Consider the following 25580-nt stretch of genomic DNA (forward strand, 5'->3'; position numbering starts at 1 on the left):
TTAGAAAAAAGTAAATTAAACTCAAAAGTAAGTAGAAAAAAGGAGTAAGGATCAAAATGGAAAACAATGAAATCAATGAGTATTATATGTATTTCATATTTCCTATATCTAAATTTCTTACAAGTAAATTTCCCATAAATTCTGTTTTCATTAACCCAAAGTTCAAAATACTTTCTAATTTCCTCTTCTAACTCTTCTTTGAAGCATCCATTATGTAGAAGCATATTCAGTTTCCAACTATTAGGGATTTTTTAGATACTTCTGTTACTGATTTTTAATTTAACTAAATTTAAACCGCTTATGGTGGGAGAAAATATATGACTTCAGTCCTTTTACATTTATTAAGGTTTGTTTTATAATCAAGAATGTGATTTACCTTTGTAAATATATTCATTCATCTGCCCTTGGAAAGAATGTATATTCCACTGTTTTATTTGGGGAGGAGGGTGCAGAAGATATTTTATAAATGTCAAGTTATTTAGGGTTAAGTCTATTATATCTTTGCTCCTTTTCCATTTCCTGTTTTATCAATTATTAAAAGGATGCTAAAACCTCTGATTATAACTGTGGATCTATTTATCCTTCCACGTCTATCAGATTTTGCTTAAAATATTTTGCAAATCTGTAAGTAACCTAAGTTTAGGATTGTTAAATCCTCTTGATAAACTGATCTCTATCAATAGGAAAAAAATCTTTATCACTGGTATTCTTGGCTCTGAAAGCTACTTCATCTGGCTGTCACAGCACTGCAGCCTTGTGAATAATTTTACCATTCTATATCTTTTCCCATTCTTTTTGTTTATCTATTTGTCTCTGAATCTAACATGTTTCCTTTATAGGCAGCATGATTGGATCTTATTTTTATTTATCTTATCCAGAAATCTCTGCCTTTAAATGGGGTGTCTTAGACCATTTATATTTTCTGGGATCATCAATGTTTATAAAACCTTTAGTCAGTGTACTTTTCAGTAATAGTACATATATGAATCTTCCAATAATATATACTTCCTTTTTATAGCCTTTTTAGGCTGTGATTGTCATATATTTTAAATATGTTATAAACCCCACAATACATTTGATGTTATTTTTGTATAAAGTCAATATCTTTTAGAGATTTACATAAAGAAAATATCTTGTACGCATATCCAAGTAGTCAACATTTCCTGTTCTTCATCCCCCTGGGTAGATCCAGATTTCCATCAGACATCAGAACACCTCTTGTGGTGCGGGTCTGCTGGAGAGGAAATCTTTCAGCTTTGTTTATCTAGAACGTCCTTATTTCTTCACTGTTTCTTATAGCTACTTTTACCAAGTATACAACTCTACATTGAGTTTTCTTGCTTTTAAAACTAAAATTAATGTTCTACTATTTTCTCTGTTGCCTCATTTAAGGAGAAATTTGCTATCATCCTTACCTTTGTTCCTCCATAAAATGTCCTTTGTCTCTGACTGCTTTGAGGATTTCATTTTAACACTGATTTAGAGCATTCTGGTTATGATTCATGAGGCTTGGTGTAGTTTTCTTCATGCCTCCTGTGCTCAGGGTTTGATGAGCTTCTTACATTGGTAGGTTCCCATGACATTTCGAAATTTTTTAATCATTCTTAAAATTGTTTTCTGTTCTTTTCCCACTTTCCTTTTAGAGACTCCAATTCCATGTGTGCTAGAGACTACTTGAAATTCTCCTAAAGCTCACAGGGGCTTGCTTTTTTTTTTGAGACAGAGTCTCACTCTGTCGCCAGGCTGGAGTGCAGTGGTGCAGTCTCGGCTCACTGCAGCCTCCGCCTCCCATGTTCAAGTGATTCTCCTGCCTCAGCCTCCCGAGTAGCTGGGACTACAGGCACCTGCCACCATGCCCAGCTAATTTTTGTATTTTTAGTAAAGACAGGGTTTCACCATGTTGGCCAAGATAATCTCGATCTCTAGACCTCGTGATCCACCCGTCTTGGCCTCCCAAAGTTTTGGGATTACAGGCATGAGCCACTGCACCCAGCACAAGGGCTTGCTTATTTTTCAAATATGCTTTTTCTCTGTTTCATTTGGATGGCTTCTATTACTATGTGTTCAAGTTCACTAAACTTTTTCTTCTGCAATGTTTAAACTGCCATCAGTTCTTGCCTTATGTGTTATTCTTTTTTCGGGAGTGGGGAGACAGGGTCTCACTCCGTCACCCAGGCTGCAGTGCAGAAGCGCAATCTTGGCTCACTGAAACATCCACCTCCCAGGCTCAAGTGATCCTCCCACCTCAGCCTCCCAAGTAGCTAGGACCACAGGCATGCACCAACACACCCAGCTAATTTTTTGTTGTTGCATTTTTGCTACAGACGAGGTTTCACCATGTTGCCCAGGCTGGTCTCAAACTCCTGAGCTTAGGAGATCCACCTGCCTTGGCCTCCCAAAGTACAGGGATTACAGATGTGAGACACCAAAGGCTGGCCATGTATTTTTCATCTCAAGCATTATAGTTTTCATTTCATTTCTAGAAATCTGATTTCTATCTTTTCTGTTATACTGAATTTCGATTTGGGTTCTTTTTTTAAATCTTCCGTGTCTCTAATTAAGTTTTAGAACATATAGAACCCAATTTTAATACTGTTTGCAATGAACTTGTCAGTTAATTCTACTATCTATGGCAATTCTGAGTCCATTTCAATTCCTGGTTAGTCTCTTCGAGAAAGCTCATGTTTTCCCATATGTCTGTAAGTCTGGTAATATTTCAATGGATGGAAGACTGAGAGTTTTACTTGGTTGGATGTTGGGTACTTTTGGCTTCCTATAAGTATTTTTGTGCTTTGCTCTAGAATGCACTTAAGTCTCCTGGAAACAATGTGACACTTTCAGGTCTTGCTTTTATGATTTGTTAGGCAAATCTGAAGCAGTGCTCAGTTTGGGGAACATTACTCCTCACTACGGAGAAAAGACCTTTCTGAACACTCTACCCAATACTCTGAACTATGAGTTTTTCCACTCTGGCTGGCAGGATCAGTCCTTTTCCAGGCCCTACGTGAGTACTGTGTACTGTTACCTCTGATTCTTTTTAAAAGTTATTTCACTCATTTCCTCATATACATGAGCTGATTAGTACTTTGCTGAACATTCATGGAGGCCCCTTTATAGATCTCCAGACCTCTCTCTCTGTTTGCATCTATCTCTTGCAAGCCAACAGCACCTCTCAGTCCCCACAGCTTCAAGTTCTAAGAAAGAACTGCCAAAAGGACTTGAGCCAGCTTCCTCCACCACCCCAATTAAAATATCCAGCCCAGTCATGGCAGTCTAGAAGAGTGGAGTACAATGCCCACCTAGCTCATTGAGAACAGATTCCAAAATAAACCAAGAAGACCAGAGACTACTGCCCCAACCCAGATCCCTGATCATTAAGTACAGTGTCATCCATCCAGAGAAAAGCAAAACACTGCTGTAGCCTCCAGATCCCAAATAATGGAGTAGGACACTCACCTAGGGCCAGCTGTCAGGACAGGACAGAGAGCTCCAAAACTCTCCTCCAGAAAACTCACTTTATTCAGAACAGAGTGTGGGTGAGTGCAAGCCTGAGGTCACCCTCAAAAAGGATGGAAATTCAACGATAACCAATTAAGAATAGGGTGGCAGTTCTATGACAGAAACAAGTTAATCCACAGACCAACTGAAAGTTTACTGGAGAGAGAAGGGAAAGAGATGGCTAAGAAGAGACATCCAGGGCAATTAGATGTGTTCCTATCTACCAGAGACACTCATACAAATGCATACACAGATTCTCCACAGTAATGATTTTTAAATTTATGTTTTCTAGGAGGTGACTTTCAGAATGGCAACATAAAAAGCAAACTCAAAGCCTCAAAGACAACCCTCTAGAAAGAACCCAAATTTAACAAGAGCAAACTAAGAGCAACATATGGTCCAGAACAGTGTTGAAAACAACAGGGCAGTATGTCAGCAATCAGTAGAGGCTATCAGCAAAGTGTAACACCAACAGAGGCAGACAGGCTAACACAGCCATCACAGAAAGAGACACTCTAAGACAGCAATGTTAACACCACTGCCATCCTAAAGACAGTGTGCATTTCTAAGGAGGAGCCCTCTGACAAGCAACATCAATGAGAACCCAATGGGAGTGAAAAAGCTTCTCTCAAATAGTACAGTCAAGTCACCTAATAAGAAACAACAAGCCTAGAGAGAATAGAGGAACCACTATCTAGAGAAAGCACCAAGTATTCTCTAAAATGTCTATTCTTCAACAAAAAAATTACAAGACATACAAACAAATGGGAGATTGTCACCTATATACAGGAAAAAATGGTAGGCAACAGCAACTGCCCTTGAGAAGATCTGGATATCAGACTTAGCTGACCTCAAAGCAGCTATTATAAATATGTTCAGGCCGGGCACAGTGGCTCACACCTGTAATCCCAGTACTTTGGGAGGTCAAGGCAGGTAGGTCACCTGAGGTCAGGAGTTCAAGACTAACCTGGCCAACATGGTGAAACCCTGTCTCTACTAAAAATACAAAAATTAGCTGGGTGTGGTGGCAGGCACTTGTAATCCCAGTTACTCTGGAGGCTGAGGCAAGAGAATGGCTTGAACCTGGGAGGCGGAGGTTGCAGTGAGCTGAGATCATGCCTCTGAACTCCAGCCTGGGAGACAGAGCGAGACCATATCAAAATAAAAAATAAAAATAAAAATGAAAACAAATATGCTCACAAAGAAACATTACTCAGAAAAGGAAGGTATGATGATGCCTCATCAAACAGAAAAATATCAGTAAGAAGACAGAAAAGAATATAATGAAAATTCTGGATTCAAATATAAATGCAATGGAAAACTCACTAGAATGACTCACCAAAAGATTGGGCTGGGCAGGGTAGCTCACGCCTGTAATCCCAGCACTTTGGGAGGCCGAGGCAGGCAAATCACCTGAGGTCAGGAGTTTGAGACCAGCCTGACCAACATGGTGAAACCCTGTCTCTACTAAAAATACAAAAAAATGAGCATGGTAGCTCACATGCCTGTAATCCCAGCTACTCTGGAGGTTGAGGCAAGAGAATTGCTTGAACCCGAGAGGCGGAGGTTACAGTGAGCCAAGATAGTGCCACTGCACTGCAGCATGGGCAAAAGGAGCAAAACTTCATCTCAAAAAAAAAAAAAATAGAAAAAAATAGAAAAAAAAGGTTGTAGCTGGCAAAATAATCAGTAAACTTGAAGATGGCTCAATAGAGATTAAGTAATCTAAAGAACAGAGAGAAATAAGAGTGATGAAAAATGAAGAAACCCTCAAAAAAATGAGGAACATCATTAACTACACCAATATATTCATAACAGAAGTACCAGAAGGAGTAGAGAAATAATCAAGTAGCAGAAAAAATATTCAAACAAATGAATGGCTATGCTCACTTTGCAACACATATACTAAAACTGGAACAATACCAAGAAGATTAGCATAGCAGCTACACAAGAATGACACACAAGTTCGTGAAGCTTTCCATTATTTAAAAAAAAAAAAAAAAAAAGACGCCAAAAACTTGCAAATCTGTTGACAAAGAGAAAATCTTGAAAGCATCAAGAGAAATACAATTCCTCACATGCAACGGAATGTCCTAAGATTAACATATGGCTTATCATCAGAGACAGTAGAGGTTAGAAGGAGGCAGGGTGACATATTCAGTGTACTGAAAAAAAAATTTTTTAATAACCTGTCCCCTAAAATAGCAGAACTATTTGCAAAACAGAGGGTGAAAATTTAAAATCCTCAAATTAAAAAACAAATAGAAACCAAAAAAACTTGAGAATCCACTGCTAGTAGATTAACCATAAAAGAAAGAAAAGAAGTTCTTTAGGGTGAAAACAAGTGATTCCAAACACTAGTTCAAATCCACAATTATTGTGGGTAAAGGCAGTGATACGAGAGAGTAAAAGAGGCACATTTTTCTTTCTTTTCCTACCCAATTTAATAAGCAAATATGTATAAGTCAATGTTTATAACTGTATTGTTGGACCTATAACATACAGAAATGCAATATATTTAACAATAAGGCAGGCCAGGCACGGTGGCTCACGCCAGTAATCCCAACACTTTGGGAGGCTGAAGCAGGAGATCAGTTAAGCCCAGGAGTTCAAGATCAGCTTAGGCAACATACTGAGACCCCATCTCTAAAATAAAATTGGTTTAATTAGCCGGGCATAGTGGCACACACGTATAGTCTCAGCTACTCAGGAGGCTGAGGTGGGAGTATTGTTTGAGTCCAGGAGGCTGAGGCTGCAATGAGCTGTGATCCTACCACTGCACTCAAGCCTCACAATGACTCAGAGAGACTCTGTTTCAAAAATAAATAAATACATTTATAAACAAGGAAACAAATAATAAAGCAAAAAAAAAAAAGAATAAAGCAAAAAAATAAACAGAGTGGCTGGGTGTGGTGGCTCACGCCTGTAATCTCAGCACTTTAGGAGGCCCAGGTAGGCAGCTCACCTGTGGTCAGGAGTTAGAGACCAGACCGGCTAACATGGCGAAACCACGTCTCTACTAAAAACACAAAAATTAGCTGGGTGTGTTGGTACATGCTCGTAATCCCAGCTACTCGGGAGGCTGAGACAGGAGAATCGCTTGAACCCAGTAGACACAGGTTACAGTGAACCCAGATCATGCCACTGCACTCCAGTCTGGGCGACAAAGCGAGACTCCATCTCAGGGGAAAAAAAAAAAAAGACAGAGGAACAAATCTGTGCTGGAGTAAGGAAATTACACTAGATGGTAACTCAGAATCCACACAAACAAATGAATTAAAGCAGAAATGATGAATAAGAAGTTTAGTATAACAAACTCTATGAATAGATACTCCCTATCTTTCAGCTTCTTTAAAAGGTATCAACACATGAACACAGGGAAGGGAACAATACACACTGGGGCCTGTTGAGGGGTCGGGGGCGAGGGGAGGAAACTTAAGAGGATGGGTCAACCACCATGGCACACATATACCTACGCAACAAACCTCCACGTTCTGCACATGTATCACAGAACTTAAAGTTAAAAAAGAAAAAAAAAAAGACATCAAATGACATAAAGTAACAATTACAGGTTGAGTATCCCTTATCTGAAATGCTTGGCATCAAAAGTGTTTCTGACTTTAGATTTTTTCCAAATTTTGGAATGTTTACATTATACTTACTGGTTGAGCTTCTCAGATCTGAAAATCTAAAATCTGAATTACTCCAACAAGCATTTCCTTTGAGCACGTTGAGCATGTTGGCACTCAGTTTCAGATTTTGGAGCATTTGAGATTTTCGGATTTGGGATGCTCAGCCTGTATAACAATATATTGTTGGATTTTAAATATATATGTACTATATATAAAAATAACAAATGGAGAAGATGAAATAGAGCTATATATAAGTAGTGTTTCTGTATTTTACTAGAGTTAAGGTAGTAGAAATCTGAAGTAGATTTTGGTAAGGTAACATTTATTAGGTAAGTTCTAGAGCAACCACTACGTAAATAAATTTTCAAAGGGACACAGTAATTTTAAAAATTAAAACGTTATACTAAAATATATTCATTTCATGTTATGTACACATAAACATATAGAGTGGAATGAGAGACACTGGAGACTTGGAGGGGTGGGGAGGAGGGTGAAGGATAAGAAATTACTTGATGGGTGCAATGTATACTATTCTGCTGATGGCCACACTAAAAGCCCAGACTTCACCTCTATGCAACATGTCTGGGTAACAAAACTGCACTTGTACTCTCGAAACCTATAAAAATAATAAAATAAAATAAAATATACTCATGTCATGTAAAAGAAAACAGAAGTAAAAGGAATACAGTATCAAAAAAGCACGATACCGAAAACAAAGATGGCAGAAGTAAATCCAACTACAGATGCTCCTTGACTTACAATCAAGTTACATCCTGATAATAGTCAAATTAGTTGAAAATACTGTTTTTCCACTTAAAATGGGAATACATTCTAGTAAAGTTAGAAAAAATAGTAAGTTGAACCTTCATAAATCCTGAACATACACAACCCAATAAACTCATTGAAAAGTTAAAAAATCATAAGTCAAACCACTGTAAGTCAGGAACCATCTGTATAGCAATAACAACAGGAAAAAGGGAATGATTTGAAAATCCAATCAAAAAGCAACAATTCTCAGGTTGTCGAAAGTGTGAAAATCCAAACATGTGCTGTCTATAAGAGATTGAAAATTTGAAAACAGAAAAAGATATATCAGGCACATGGCACCTATAAGGCTGGAGTAGCTATCCTAATATCACACAAAATACACTTCAATACAAAAATTTTACTACGGATAAAGAGGGGAATTTTATTAATATAACAATAAAAGGGTCAATCAATAAAGAAGACATAACAATTCTAAGCATATGTACTACTAACATAGCCTCAAAGCATGTGTAGCAAAAACTGACAGAATTAAAAGAAAAAATACACAAGTCTACAATACTAACTGCAAAACTGTAATACCCCATTTTCAATAATGGTTAGGACAACTGGGCACAATATAAACATGGAAACAGAAAATATAGAGGACACTCTAAAGCAAACAGATCCATGAGATTTAGACAGAACATTCCACTCAAAACCAGTGGAATAAGGTATTCTTCAATAGTACACATGAAACATTCCGCAGAATAAATTTAAAATGATTCTCTGACCACAGTGGAAATTACAAATCAGTAAGACAAAGGAATTCTGAGAATGCACAAATGTGCACAAATTATATAACACATTCCAAAGTTAAAAAAAAAAAAAAGAGTCAAGCAATAAGAAGGGAAATTTTAAAAATGCTTTGAGATAAAAATGAAGACATACTCAAGCTTATGGAACACAGATAAAGCAATGCTTAGAGACAGATTTGTATCTGTAATAACCATATTAAAAAAGATCTCAAATCAATAATTTCCACCTTAAAACACTGGATAGGAGCAGCAATACAAACTCAAAGAAAGCAGAAGACAGGAAAGCCTAAAGATTATAGAGTAAAAATTAATGAACTAGAGAACAGAAAAACAATAGCTGATTCCTGGAAAAGATCAACAAAATACACAAACCTCTAACTAGACTGACATTGAAAAAAAAAAGAAGATTCAAATTGCTAAACGTAGAGATTAACGATGTATTTATTACTAGTACTCTTACAGAACTAAAAATAATTACAAAGAATGGTAGGAACAATGTATGCCAACAAATTAACTTCAACAAAATGGAAATATCCATAAAACAAAAACGACTAAAACCAACTCAAGAAGAAAAAGAAAAATCTGAAATGACTTATGCAAGTAAAAAGAGTGAAGCTGTAAATTTAAAACTCCCCATTACAGGTGGGATGCAGTGGCTCATGCCTGTAATCCCACCACTTTGGGAGGCCAAGGCAGGTGGATCTCTTGAACTCAGGAGTTTGATACCAGCCCAGGCAACATGGTGAAACCCCATCTCTACAAAAAAAATACAAAAAATTAGCTGGGTGTGGTGGCATATGCCTGTAGTCCCAGCTACTTTGGAGGCTGAGGTGGGAAAATTGCCTGAGCCTGGGAAGTCAGGCTGCAGTGAGCCATCACTGCACCACTGTACTCCAGCCTGGGCAATATAGTGAGACCCTGTCTCAAAAAAGACAAAAAACAGACAAGAAAACTTCCCATTACAAAAACAGAAACAAAATACAGATCCATATGGGTTCACTGGAGAATTTTATCAAACATTTAAAAAGAATTATCAATTACTCAAAAACTCCAAAAAAATAAGAAGAAACACTTGCCAGCTCATTCTATGATCCCAATACTACCCTGGTACCAAAAGCAGACATGAAAAAAACTACAGATCCATGTGTCATGATTACAGACCTATAAATCCTCAACAAAATACTAGCAAATTTCATATAATAGTATATAAAAAGGATTACATATAGTGATCAAGTGGGATTTATCCTAGTAATGCAAGTTTGGTTTATCATTTGAAAATCAATTCATACACCACGTTAAGTAGAAAAGAAACAAGAACCACGTGATCATCTCGGTATAGAGAAAAAGTATTTAACACAATCCAATGCCCATCTTCTCTATAAAAACAATCAGCAAACCAGGAATAGAGTTAAACTTCCGCAGCCTGATTAAAGGCATCTACAAAAAGTCCACCACTAACATTACACTAAATAATGAAAGGTACAATGATTTTACTCTAAGAACAAAAAAAAGACAAGAATGTCCTCTTGCTGGTTACACATCACACAGGAGATTCTAGTCAAGAAAAGCAAGGGGAAGGGGAATTCAGATTAAAAAAAAAAAGTGAAACTATCTGTATTTGCAGTTGACTCCTTGTGCATATAGAAAATCTTAAAGAATCTACTAAAACAATATTAAAACTAATAAAAGAGTTCAACAACGTTGCAGGGTGCAAGTTCACTAACAACAAACAAATCATAAATGAAATTTCAAACAGAATTCCGGCGGGGCATAATGGCTCAAGCCTGTAATCCCAGCAATTTGGGACGCCGAGGTGGGTGGATCACCTGATGTCAGGAGGTTGAGACCAGCCTGGCCAACATGGTGAAACCCTATCTCTACCAAAAATACAAAAAAGTTAGCCAGGCATGGTGGCATGTGCCTATAGTCCCAGCTACTTGGGAGGCTGAGACAGCAGAATCACTTGAATCCCAGAAGCAGAGGTTGCAGTGAGCCAAGATCGTGACAATGAACTCCACCCTGGGCAATAAGAGCAAAACTCTGTCTCAAAAAATAAATAAATAAATAAACAAACAAATAATAAATAAATAAATAAATTCCATTTACAATAGCATCAAAAAGAATAAAATACTTATAACTGTAATCAAAGAAATACAGAGATTATAGTCTGAAAACCACAAAACAATGATGGAAGAAATTAAAGACAGCCTAAGTAAATGGAAAGGCACTGAATAGTGTTCATATGGTTAAGATGGCAATAACTGCCAAATTGATATCTAAATTCAACACAATCCCTACCAAAATCCCATCTGCCTTTTTGAAGAAACTAACAAGCTGGTCTAAAATTTCATGTGGAAATTTAGGGAACTGAATATAATCACAACTATCTTAAAAAAAAAAAAAAGTAGAAAGTTAGAAGACATACACTTCTCAATTTGAAAATTTGCTATAAAATTACAATAATCAAGATGGTATGATACTGGTATAGAGGTAAACATGTGAAATAAAATTGAGAATTCATAAATAAACACTACTATATATAATGTTCAGTTAGTTTTCAACAATGATGCCAAGACAAGACAATTTAATGTTGAAAAATCACCTTTTCGGCTGGGCGTAGGAATCCTAGCATGTTGGGATGCTGAGGAGGGCAGATCACAAGGTCAGGAGTTCGAGATCACCTTGGCCAATATGGTGAAACCCCATCTCTACTAAACCCCATCTCTACTAAAAATATAAACCCCATCTCTACTAAATCCCATCTCTACTAAACCCCATCTCTACTAAAATATAAACCCCATCTCTACTAAACCCCATCTCTACTAAAAATACAAAAAAATTAGCCAAGTGTGGTGGTGCATGCCTGTAATCCCAGTTACTCAGGAGGCAGAGGCAGGAGAATTGCTTGAACCCAGAGGACGGAGGTTGCAGTGAGCCAAGATCACGCCACTGCACTCCAGCCTGGGCAACAGAGTGACATTCTGTCTCAAAAAAAAAAAAGAAAAAAGAAAAATCACCTTTTCAAGACATGATGCTGAGACAACTGAATATCTGTATGCAAAACAATCAAAATTATTCCTTTCCTCACACCATATACAAAAACTAATTGAAAATGGATCACAGGTCTACATTTAAAAGCCATTACTTAAAGAAAATACAGGAGTGGATCTTCATGCCCTGGAGATAGACAAAGCCCTTTTAGATAACGTACCAAAAATACAAGCAACAAAAGAAAAAACAAATTAGACTTCATGGAATGAAAAATTATTTTGCTATCAAGTACAAAAACAATAAAATGACAGCCCACAAATGGGAGAAAAACATTGGCTAATAACATATGTAATTAGCGACTGGTACACAGAGTATATAAAAAACTCTTACAACTCAACAATAAAATGACAAATAACACAACTACATAATGAAAAAAGGAACCAATTTTTCTATATTAAGCTTCTATCCTTCAACTTTGCTATAAAGACTTAATAGTTTTGGGAGTTCTTTAGAATTTCCTCCTTAGGCAATCATGGCTGCACGAACAAAGAAAGTTTTATTTCTTCCTTGTCCATCTGTATGCCTCTTATGTTGTTGTCTTATGGCATTACCTACAATTTCCAATGAGATGTTGAGTAAGAGTAAGGAGACAGGACATCTTGTTTCCTTATCTTAGGGCGAAAGTACCCAGTGTCTCACCATTATGATCTTAGTAATAGTTTTTTTGTAGTTTTTTTTTATCCAGTTGAGGTATTTCCTCTCTATTCCTGTTGTGCTCAGTTTTATCGTGAATGGGTGTTGGATTTTATTAAATGCTTCTTGTCCATCAATTGACATGATATGGTTTTCTTCTGTAGCCTGTCGATGTGGCAGGTTACATAAATTGATTTTTTTTTTTTTTTTTTTTGAGACAGTCTTGCTCTGTTGCCCAGGCTTAAATGCAGTGGCACAATCTCAGCTCACTGCAACCTCTGCATTCCAGGTTCTAAGCAATTCTCCTGCCTCAGCCTTCAGAGGAGCTGGGAATACAGGCGCACTCTACCACGCCCAGCTTATTTGCTATTTTTAGTAGAGACAGGGTTTTACCACATTGGCCAGGCTGGTCTCCAACTCCTCACGTTAGGTGATCAATCCGCCTCAGCATCCCAAAGTGCTGGGATTACAGGCGTAAGCCATCGCATGTGGCCACATTAATTGATTTTCAAACTGTGATCAGCCTTGAGTGGTCACGGCATCTAATTATTTTTATACAATGTTGGATTCTATTTGGATTTTTGCATCTATATTCATGAGTGATATTAGCGTGTGGTTTTTCTTCTTTGCAAGGTCTTCAAATGCTTTTAGGATAAGAGAAAAACAACCTTTTAAAAAACTGTTAGGAAGATTCCCTTTGCATCTCTTTTCTGAAAGACACTGTGGGGAACTGGTATATTTCTTCCTTAAATGTTGCACAGAAATCACCAATGAAACCAAAAAAGTCTGATAATTTATTTTCTTTCTTTCTTTTCTTTCCTTTTCTGAAAGCTTTATGGATTCAATTTATTTAACTGATATTGGTCTGTTTGAATGGTTTATTTATTCTATGAAAGTCTTGGTAGTTTGTGTATTTCAAGGAATTACCCATTTCACCTAAGTCATGGGTTCAGGAGAAGCCAGGAATAAAGGCATCCTGTACCAAAACTATCTAATTGCATTACAAATGCAAAAAAATAGTATCAATGAAGGAACCCCTTCAATGCAGAAGGAAGTCTTGACCTTAATTACTTCGGAAAGAGATAGAAGTCTGTGAGACTAAAGGCAAATCTGCACATAAATACTGTATCTTAGTTGATAAAATTATAAAATTATTTTCCACGTGGGTATGATTAACAATTCTGACAGTGCTATACACGTATACAGGGAAAGAATAATGACAATAAATGGAATGCCAGGCGTGGTGGCTCACATCTTTAATCCCAGCACTTTGGGAGGCTGAGGTGGGTGGATTACCTAAGATCAGGAGTTCTAGACCAGCCTGTCAAACATGGCAAAATCTCATCTCTACTAAAAACACAAAAATTGGCTGGGCGTGGTGGCAAGCACCTGTAGCCCCAGTCACTTGGGAAGCGGAAGCAGGAGAAATACTTGAACTCAGGAAGCGAAGGTTGCCATGAGCTGAGATCACACCACTGCACTCCAACCTGGGTGACAGAGTGAGACTCCACCTCAAAAAAAAAAAAAAGAAAAAAGAAAGTAAATGGATGATGGATGGTTAGAGCCAGATTTCTTACTGTTGGATATGGTAATTTACAGTGAAGCAAGGGAAGAAAGTTAGAATGATCCATGTAGTAATGAAGAGTTGAAGGTATAAGTATAAACACATGTTTAGCTTAAGAGAGATATAGATGGTTACATGTAGAACTATTTATAAGTAAGTATATTACATGGATTATACACATGCATATTTCCCTGTTCTGTCAGCTGAGATGGCCACACCCTAGCATACCATTAGCCCCTATCTTCGTTTCTAACACCATTCTCAAATAATAGGAACCAGGATTACATGAAGAAATGGTGGCTGATTTCAGAAAGGGAATATATAAGATGAGCCTGGACCATCTTGTAGTGAAAGAAAGAAAGTGCTCTAAAAAACAACAGCAACAAAATTCATAAATCTCCACTTCTTACGTGTGAGTTGTGCAGAGTAACATTGTTCCAATGTGCACAATATGGAAAATAGGAAAAAGATGTAACTTTATAGTGGACAAACTGTATGTTTGCCGAGACATTTAAGGCCAACATCAAAAGTCACAAAACATGGTGACAGTATGCATGCTTGATATGTCACCAAAAAGGTACTTTACCACTGTGGCCTTCTCCCCCAAAACTTATAATCCCAGTCTTATCTTGAGAGAAACATAAGACATTCCAATAAATGGAATTTATATATACCTCACCAGGACTCCTCCAAACTGTCAAGGTCATCCAAAACAAGGAAAGTCTGGGAAACCACCATAGCCAAGAGGAGCCTAAAGAGACATAACAACTAAATGTAATATGGTGCCCTGGAAAGGATCCTGGAACAAAGAAGGACATTAGGTAAAAATCAGCAGACCCTAAATAAAAATATGGACTTTAGTCAATAATCATGTACCAGTGTTGTTTCAACAGCTGTTGCAAACGTACCATCCTAATATATAAGTAACAGCAGAAACTGGGTAAATGGCAATTCTCTCTACTATCTCCCCAATTTTTCTGTAAGTCATGAAATAAAGTAAACGTTTTAAACAGACAAAGGAGATACATAAATAGCCAATGAGTATGTAAAAAGATGTTCAACATCAGGCCAGGAGCAGTGGCTCACACCTGTAATCCCAGCACTTTGGGAGGCCAAGGCAGGTGGATCATGAGGTCAGGAGTTCAAAACCAGCCTGGCCAACATGGTGAAACCCCATCTCTACCAAAAATACAAAAATTAGCTGGGCGTGGTGGTGGGCACCTGTAATCTCAGCTACTCAGGAGGCTGAGGCAGAGAACTGCTTGAACCTAGGAGACAGAGGATGCAGCGAGCCGAGATTGCACCACTGCACTCCAGCCTGGGCGACACAGCAAGACTCCATCTCAAAAAGAAAAAAAAAGAAAAGATGTTCAACATCATTAGCCATTGGGAAATGCAAAAAACCACAATGAGATAACTCTTTACAACTACTGGATTGGTATAATAAATAATAATAATAATATTAATACAAAGTGTTGGCAAACTGGAGAAACTGGAAAATTCATGCATTGCTGGCAGGATTGTAAACTATTGTTGCTGCTATGAGAAACAATTGGGTAGTTCACAAGAAAGCTAAACACAGAGACACCGTATAACCAGCACTCTACTTCTAGGTATATATCTGAAATGACTGAAAACACATGTCCATGTGAAAACGTATACATGAACAATTACAGCAGAATTATTCATAATAGTCAAGAAGTAGAACTAAAACCAAATGTCCATCCACTGACAAATGGATACATAAAATGTAGTATATCTATATATCATGTTATATGGCCATAAAAAACAAATGAAATATTGATACATGCTACAACATGGATGAACCTTTAATATGTTATGCTAAGAAAAAGAAGCCAGGCAGAAAAGGTCACATACAGTTCCATTTTTATGAAACATCCAGATTAGGCAAATCTACAAAGACAGAAAATTCAATTTTGGTTGCCAAGGGCTACAGGAAAGGGGAAAGAGAAAGTAATTGCTAACGGATATTGGCTTTGTTTCAGGGATGATGACAATGTTCTGAAACACTGTCGGCTGGGCGTGGTGCCTCATGCCTATAATTCCAGCACTTTGTGAGGCCTATGCAGGCAGATCACTTGAGGTCAGGAGTTCCACACCAGCCTGGCCAACATGGTGAACACCGTCTCTACTAAAAATACAAACAATTAGCTAGGCATAGTGGTGCATGCCTGCAATCCCAGCTACTGGGGAGGCTGAGGCAGGAGAATCGCTTGAACTCGGGAGGTGGAAGTTGCTGTGAGCTGAGATCGCACCACTGCACTCCAGCCTGAGCGACAGAGTAAGATTCTGTCTCAAAAAAACAGTTGTCACCCAGGTTTGGTGGCTCACATCTGTAATCTCAGCACTTTGGGAGGCTGAGGTGCATGGATAACCTGAGGTCAGGAGTTTGAGACCAGCCTGGCCAACATGGTGAAAACATAAAATCAGCCGGGTGTGGTGGCATGCGCCTGTAATCCCAGCTACTCAGGAGGCTGTGTAATCCCAGCTACTCAGGAGGCTGAGGCAGGAGAATTGGCTTAAACCTGGGAGGCAGAGGTTGCAGTGAGCTGAGACCACGCCACTGCATTCCAGCCTGGGCAACAAAGCAAGACTCCATCTCAAAAAAAGTTAAAAAAAATTGTCAAGAAGTTTGCATAATCCTGCAAATACACTAACAATGATTGACTTATACACGTAAAACTGGTGGAGTACAGTATGTGATTATATCTCATATAATTCTCAAGAAAATTGTTTCTTATATACTTGTTTCATGGTGTATAAATAACATACAACTGATATTATGCATTGTTCTTACAGCCAACCACTTCACTAAACTAACTGATTTTAGTAATTTAAATCACTTCTGTGTAACATTTACTTTTGCTTGTACAGATGATCAAATCGTCTGCACACAAAATGACAATTTGACTTCCCAACCTTTATGTTTTATTATTTTTTTCTTGTCTGTGTAACGGACAGTAGATCCTCTATGAGATTCAGTAAAACTGCTGATAGAAGAGATCCAGCATCTCTCATATAGAAAGTGTGCTGTGATTTTTCAACAAATAGTGTACAAAATGCTTTTGGCCATTACCTTTATTTTATTTTATTTTACTTTTTGAGATGGAATCTTGCTCTGTCACCAGGCTGGAGCACAGTGGTGCCATCTCGCAATTCTCCTGCCTCAGTCTCCTGAGTAGCTGAAACTACAGGCGCGTACCATCACGCCCGGCTAAATTTTTTGTATTTTAGCAGAGACGGGGTTTCACCATGTTGGCCAGGACAGTCTCCATCTCCTTACCTCGTGATCTGCCCACATCAGCCTCCCAAAGTGCTGGGATTACGGGTGTGAGCCACCACACCCGGCCTGTTACCTTTATTAAAGATTAAGAAGCTGAATTATTTATAGTTGGTAGGCAATTTACAAAACTTTTTATTTGAAGACAATTCTTTTTTATTTTTGAGGCAAGGTCTCACTGTGTCACCCAGGCTGGTGTGAAATGGTGCCATCACAGCTTACTGCAGCCTTAACCTCCTGGACTCAAGCGACCCTCCCACCTGAGCCTCCCAAGTAGCTGGGACCACAGGCACACACCACCACACCTGGCTAATGTCTTTACTTCTTGTAGAAATGGGGTTTCATCATGTTGCCCAGGTTGGTCTCAAACTCCTAAGTTCAAGTGATCCACCCACCTTGGCCTCCCAAAGTGCTGAGATTACAGGCATGTGCCACCGCACCCAGCCTGGACACAATTCTTAAACTGACACGCAGCTCGAAGAAATAATGAGAAGATTCTGTATATCCCTCACACATCACACAGTTTTCTCCATGGTAATAATTTGCAGAACTACAGTTCAATATCAGCCAAGAACTGACATTAATTCATTCAATCAACCTTATTCAGATTTCACAAGTTTCACATGCATTAGTTGCATATATCTAGTTCTATAAATTTTGCCACATGTACAGATTTTTGTGAAAATCACAACATTGGTGATACAGAACAGTCCCATCACAAGGATCCCACACGTGGTAACTACAGCTATCTCCCACCCTCTCTTCCTTGCTAACACTGGCAACCACGAATCTGTTCTCCATCTCTATGCTGTCATTCAAAACTGTTACACAAATAAAATCATGAGGTATTATGATCAACAGCCTAACTGCATTTGTGATAACTGGCTGCTAATAGATTTCAAATCCCACCCATCTCCCCTATTACCCTACATTTGGGCAAGCCAATAATAAAGCCTAGGTGGTCTCTCCCTCAATGCCAGTAGGAAACTCAAACCAAACAAACTCCATCCTTTCTGTGTGCGCTCACCCTACCCCAAATTCCTAATGACAAGCAGCCATTCTTTCTCCCTTCTTTCTCAATCCACATTTAGACCTGCTTAGGAGCCTTCTCTGGTCTCCCTAGAAACCTGTCTCTATAAGTAATAAACTCTTTATTACACTCTTGATATCATTACCAGTTTTGATATCTAAACCAAACGTGGTGGGTAGGAAGGTTCATCCCAACTCTATGGGATGGATCAGAGCAAATATGTAAATTTTTGAGATTGGGTTTTTTAAAACTCAGCTTAATCTCTTGAGAGTCAACCATAAGGTTACATGTATTGGTCATTCATTCCATTTTAATACCAGGTAACACTTCATAGTATGGACACACCACACATTATTTATCCATTCAAAAACATCTGGATTATTCAGGTTTGGGCTATTACCCATAAAACTGCTATGAAATTTTTTTGATGGAACGTAAGTTTTTATTTCTCAAGGATAAATGTCTAACAGTGCAACCAGTGGTTCACATGCTAAGTTTGTTTTTAGTTTTAAATGGAACTGACAAACTATTTTCTAGAATGACTGTAGCATTTTACATACCATCAAAAATGTACGAACAATTCAATTTCTCTAGATCTTCACCAGCACTTGTATTATCACTTTTATAAGGCAGGTCAAATAAGAGCATGATAAAAACATCTCTCATTATGACGTGTCTGGCTATAAATCTCTTTGCATTTATCCTCCTATGAGTTTGTTGAGCTTCTTGGATGAATATATTAGTGTTCTTCAACAAAATGTGGGTGTTTCTGCGAATTCTTCAAAAAATTTTTCTTTCCCTTTCTGTTCTCTAATATTGATACTCCCATTTGTATATGCTGTTGCACATAATGATATCTATTTCCCAAGGTTTTGTTCATTTTTCATTATTTTACTGGTTTTTCCTCAAATTACACAATATATATTGATCTGTACCAAACAACCCGGTTTCTGCCAACTTAAATGGCAGTGATTATTGTGTTGCCTGTTGATAGTCCCGTGCACGGGTCACATTTTTCCTATTTCTTTGCATATCTCATTTTGTTGTTGTTCTTGAACGGACAACAGGTCCACTCAGTTAACAGTGTTGAGTGACATAATCAAATGGTGGAGTACACAGCTCCAACCTGTCTCCTCACAGAAACGCCAAAAACCAAGAACTACAAAAATTAACCTTGTTAGAATTCTGGAAAACAATTAAAGGTTTACAGTAACCAAGTGAAAGCTAAATCAGGAAAAAGGCAACCTCAAATGGTGGCAAAGTTTTGTGGCATTTTTACTTTACAAGAGATCCTCATTAATATTATGAGCTGATATCTCCTCAGAGATCAATTGAAGGCCTAAAGACAGAGGGATGACATATATAAATTGCTGAAAGAAAACAACTATCATCTGAGAATTCTCTAGCTGGTAAAACTATCCTTCAAAATGAAAGAGAAATGAAGATAATCCCAGATCAACAAATGCTGAGAGAGTTTGTTGTTACTAGGCCTGCTATACAGGAAACACTAAAGTGAGTCTTTCAAGATGAAATAAAAAGAAATTAGACTCAAATCTGGATGAAAAAATAAAGATTTCCAATAAAGTTAACTATATAGACAAATACAAAAGCCAGAGTCATTGTATGTTTGCTTTGTAACTCCATTGTTTTTACTTCCTGCAGGACTTAAAAGCTAAATGGATAAGAACTAAATATAAATTTACATTATGGGCACACAATGTATAAAGATGTAATCTGTGACAACAACATAAAGGGGATGAGAAAGGTGATAGGTAGAAGCAAGGTTTTCATATGATATTGAAGTTACAAGGGAATCAATTTAAACTAGATTGTCACGAACGTGAAAGTAATCCTCATGGTTAACTACAAAGACAGTATCTAAAAAATATACACAGAAGGAAATGAGAAGGGAATAAATGTAAAAATCAGGCCAGGCATGGTGGTTTCATGCCTGTAATCCCAGCACTTTGGGAGGCCGAGAGGGGTGGATCACATGAGCCCAGGAGTTCAAGACCAGCCTGGCCGACATGGCAAAACTCCATCTCTACTAAAGACACAAAAATTAGCTGGGTGTGGTGGCACGTGCCTGTAGTCCCAGCTACTTGGGAGGCTGAGGCATGAGAATCGCTTGAACCCAGGAGGAGGAGGCTGCAGTGAGCCAAGATCATAACACTGCACTCCGGCCTGGGCAACAGAGCAAGACTTCGGTCTTGAAAAAAAAAAAAAAGAAACATAAAAAAGGCAGTAATAAAGGGAATATGGGACCAAAGAAAGTATATAACATACAGAAAACAAAAATGCAATATGGCAGAAGTGCTTCCTTGTCAGTGATTACTTTAAATAATTGACTGAACTCACCAATCAGAAGGCAGAGGCTGGCAGAATGGATTTGATTTGATTTGACTGATTTTTTTTTTTTTTTTAAAGACAGGGTCTTGCTCTGTCACCCAGGCTGGAGTGCAGTGGCACAAACATGACTCACTGCAGCCTTGACTTCCTGGGCTCAAGGGATTCTCCTGCCTCAGCCTCCCAAGCAGCTGGAACCACAAGTGCACACCACCATGCCCAACTTTTTTTTTTTTTTTTTTTACAAAAACACAGTCTCACTTTGTAGACCAGGCTGGTCTCCAACTCCTGGGCTCAAGAGATCCTCCCAAACTGCTGGGATTACAGCTGTGAGCCACCTAGCTTCAGAATAGATTTTTTTAAAACATGATCAAACTACACGTTGTCCAAAACAAACTGACTTTAGATCCAAAGACACAAATAAATTAAAACTGAAAGGCTGATAAAAGATAGTCCAAGAAAATAGCCACCAAAAGAGAACTGGGGTGGCTATACTAATTACACCCAAAATAGATTAAGTCATAAGCTGTTACAAGAGACAAAGAAGGATACTATATATGAATAAAGGGTCGTTCCATCAATAAGATATAAAAATTGTAACTACATATGTACCAAACAGCATCTTGAAACATGTAAAGCAAACACTGACAGAATGCAAGGGAGAAACTGACAGTTCTTACAGTTAATAGTTTTAGACTGAGGCTGGGCATGGTGGATAGCACCTGTAATCCCTGAGGTTTGGGAGGCCAAGGTGGATCACTTGATGCCAGGAGTCCAAGACCAGCATGAGCAACATAGTGAGACCCTGTTTCCACCAAAAAAAAAAAAGATAGCTGGGCATAGAGGGCATGGTGGTGTACAGCTGTAGTCCCCTCAGGAGGCTGAGTGGGGAGGATCACTTAAGCCTGGGAGTTCGAGGCTGCAGTGAGCCATAATTGTGCCACTGCACTCCAGCCTGGGTGGCAGAGTGAAACTCTGTCTCTTAAAAAAAAAAAAATACAAATGCAAATGAATAAAATGAATGAATGATGCATATGAATACAGATACAAAGCTACACACACACACACACACACATGCACACACACATACACAAATACCAGTAAAATATATTTAATGGTATATTAAGAGGACTATACACCATGACCAAGTGAGTAAGGGGGATTTATCTTGGAAATGCCTGTGTGGTTCAACATAAGAAAATCAATGTTTAAAAAAAAAAAGAAAGAAAGAAAGAAAATCAATGCAATATACTTCATTAAAAAAAGGACATGATCATCGCAGTTGATGCAGGAAAGGCAGTTGACAAAATCCAACCCCCTTTCAGGATAAATACATTCAGAAAACACAAAACAGAATAGAACTTCTTCAACATGATAAAGGGCATTTATGGAAAATTCACAGCTTGGCCGGGCACAGTGGCTCACGCCTGTAATCCCAGCACTTTGGGAGGTCGAGGCGGGTGGATCATTTGAGGTCAGGAGATCGAGACCATCCTGGTCTCTATTAAAAACATAAAAAATTAGCCGGGCATAGTGGCGGGCGCCTGTAGTCCCAGATACTCGGGAGGCTGAGGCAGGAGAAAGGTGTGAACCTGGGAGACGGAGCTTGCAGTAAGCTGAGATCACGCCACTGCATTCCAGCCTGGGCAAAAGAGCGAGACTCTGTCTCAAAAAAAAAAAAAAGAAAATTCACAGCTTTACATCATATTCACTGATGAAAGAAAGCTTTCCTCTTAACATCAGGAAGAAGACAAAAATATCCACTTTTGCCAGTGCTATTTAACACTGCAGTAGAAGTTCCAGCCAAGCAAGAAAAAGAAAGAAAGGCATCCATTGCAAAGGAAGATGTAAAACTACGTCTACTCAAGTACAGGTGATATAATCCTAAAGATAGATTATAAAGAATCTACAAGAAAGATACTATAGCTAATGAATGAATTCTGCAAAGTTGCAGGATACATCAACACACAAAAATCAGTTGTGTTGCTACACACCTGCAAAGAACAATCTGAAAAGAAAATTAAGAAAACAATTCTATCTATAGCACCATCTAAAATAAAATACTATCTAGAAATAAAGTTAACCAAGAAGGTGCAAGACTTGTGCACTGAAAACTACAAAATACTGATGAAAAATATTAAAGAAGGCATAAATAAAGGAAACAGTATCTCACGTTCATAGTCTGAGATGTCATACTGTTAAAGGGACAATACCATCCAAAATGATCTACAGATTTAACACAATCCCTATCAAAATTCCATCAGCATTTTTACCAAAATAAAAAGCTGATTCTTAAAGTCACATGGAATTATGAGGGCCCTGAATAGCCAAAATGATTTTTAAAAACAAGAACAAAGTCAGAGGGCTCAAAATGTCCAATTTCACAACTTATTAGAAAACTACAGTAATCCAAACAGTGTGGTCACGGCATAGGTATAGACATACAGACAAACGGAATACAAGTGAGTGCCCAAAAATACACTACCTGTGGCCAACTGATTTTTGACAAGAGTGTCAATTCTATTCACTGGGAGAAAGAAAAGCCTTTTCTTTCCGTTGATGCAGGCCAAATATTGTCACGCTACTGACATGAATTATTCACAACAGTCATACTCACAGAGACAAAATACATTAGAGGTTGCCACAGACTGGTGGGAAGGGGGAACGAGTAGTTACTGCTTAATGGCAATAGAGTTTCTGCTAGGAATGATGACAAATGACCAAAAAATGATGCTGGGTCAACCGGATTTCCACATGAAAATAAAGTTAGAAAATAAAGTTAGATCCCTACTTTGACTATATACAAAAATGAACTGAAAATAAGAGCTAAAACAATAAAATGTTTAGAAGAAATGGTTAGAAGAAAACATAAGGAAAACTTTGGGTTTAGTGATGGATTCTTACCAAAAACATAAAATACATGAGCAACAAAAGAAAAAGTAGGTAAGGCTGGGTGCGGTGGCTCATGCCTGTAATCCCAGCACTTTGGGAAGTCAAAGCAGGTGGATCACCTGAGGTCAGGAGTGCAAGACAAGGCTGGCCAACATGGTGAAACCCCGTCTCTACTAAAACCACAAAAACTAGCTGGGTGTGATGGCATGCGCCTATAGTCCCAGCTACTTGGGAAGCTAAGGTAGGAGAATCACTTGAACACAGGAGGCAGAGGTTGTGGTGAGCCAAGATTGCGCCACTGCACTCTAGCCTAGGTGACAGGGTGAGACACTGTCTCAAAAACAGGTATCTGTGTATATATACACATTTAAAATAATTCAGTGGTACCCCAAAAAGCTAAAATACACTTTGATAAAACAAATCTACTCCTAGGTTTATATCCAAAAAAACTGAAAACAGGAATTTGAGCAGATGATATGCCAGTGTTCACTGAAGCATTATTCACAGCAGCCAAAAGGTGTATAACCCAAGTGTACATCAACAGATGAATGGATTAAACAGCCAGAAAATAAAGTCTTGATACTTGTTATAATACAGATGAAAGCTGAAAGCATCATGCTAAGTGAAATAAGACAAGACACAAAAGGCCAAATGTTGTCACACTACTGACATGAAATATTCACAACAGTCAAAACTCACAGAAACAAACTAGATAAGAAGTTACCATAGGCTGGTGGGAGGGAGGAATGAGTAGTTACTGCTTAATGGCAATAGAGCTTCTGTTTGAAATAATGAAAATGTTTTCGAAATTGTGGTAATGGCTATACAACATTGTGAGTATAATGCCACTGGACTGTACATTTAAAAATTGTTAAAATGGCAAATTTCATGTTATATATATTCTACCACACATAAAGCAAGATATTGTCAAAATGCTTCAACATCTTTTGCTGAATACCTGACTGAATTTCTTTTGCATTTGTGTCAACAGTCTGTCAAATGTCTTAGCTTCGGCTGCTATAACAAAATACCATAGACTGTGTGGCTCAAACAACAGAAGTTTATTTCCTCACGGTTCCGAATGCTGGAAGTCTGAGATCAGGATGCCAGCATGGCCAGGACCTGGTGAGGGCCTCCTCCCAGCTTGCAGACGGCCACTGCATGTTCACATTGCCTTTCCTCCGTGCATATGGAGAGCGAGCAAGCTCTCACTTCCTCTTCCTGTAAGGCACTAACCTCATCGTGAGGGCCCCACCCTCATAACCTAATCTAACCCTAATTACCTCTCAAGGGCTTCACATCTCCCATCACACCACACTGGGGGTAAGGGCTCCAACTACATGAACATATAGTCTGTAACAGCATAATCAGTGTTGAGGTTTTCTATTCCATTGTTCTATGTGTATGTTCTACTAATGTGTATATTCTACTAACATCCTGTTCTCTTGATTATTATAGCTATTAATATATACATACAGTAGTCACTCCTTATCCAAGGGGGATACATTCCAAGATACCCAGTGGAAGCCTGAAACCTCAGACAGTATTGAGCCCTATAAATACTATGTTTTTTCCTAAATATACAAACCTATGATAAAGTTTAATTTATAAATTAGGGACAGGGAGAGATTAACAACATCATAAAATAGAAAAGTTACAACAATATGCTAGCATCACTACTCTTGTACTTTAGGGCCATTATTAAGTAAAATAAGGGTTACTTGAACACATGAGAGTAAATAATCAAGACAGTTATTAAGTAATTAATTCATGGGTAGCATACACAGCCTGGGTATGCTGGACACAGGGTTGACTCATGTCCTGGGACAGGACAGTGCAAAATTTCATCATGCTACTCACAACAGTGTGCAATTTAAAACTTAGGAATTATTTATTTCTGAAGTTTCCTATTTAATATTTTTGAACCAGAGTTGACTTCAGGTAACTGAAACTGCAGAACACAAAAGCACAGAAAAGGGGAGATTAATGTAATAAGCCTTAACACTGTATACAATAATTCCTCCTATTATTCTTTTTCTCAAAACTTCTGAGAAAAATTTTCTCAAAATTG

The 25580-nt window shown here is 38.1% G+C and overlaps 2 protein-coding genes across 13 annotated transcripts in view; one reads left to right on the forward strand and one right to left on the reverse strand.

Moving 5' to 3' along the window:
* The window catches only part of ZNF248 (zinc finger protein 248), a 363665-nt gene that overhangs the window by 267038 nt on the left and 71047 nt on the right, over positions 1 to 25580 (forward strand). The window lies entirely within an intron of this gene.
* LOC105525241 (zinc finger protein 33B) overlaps positions 1 to 25580 on the reverse strand; it is a 54270-nt gene that overhangs the window by 7676 nt on the left and 21014 nt on the right. For 3 of the 12 annotated variants that reach the window (XM_011960783.1, XM_011960784.1, XM_011960788.1), the window contains one exon: positions 14615 to 14691. The exons of 7 other annotated variants lie outside the window; for them this stretch is intronic. The gene's annotated coding sequence lies outside the window, so the exon portion shown is untranslated. Of the gene's footprint in view, positions 1 to 14225; positions 14307 to 14614; positions 14740 to 25580 lie in introns of all 12 variants that reach the window. 2 more of the 12 variants (XM_011960786.1, XM_011960787.1) reach the window with 2 other exon arrangements.

This window comes from Colobus angolensis, unplaced genomic scaffold (genome assembly GCF_000951035.1).
Source record: "Colobus angolensis palliatus isolate OR3802 unplaced genomic scaffold, Cang.pa_1.0 Scaffold524, whole genome shotgun sequence".
NCBI lineage: Eukaryota > Metazoa > Chordata > Mammalia > Primates > Cercopithecidae > Colobus > Colobus angolensis.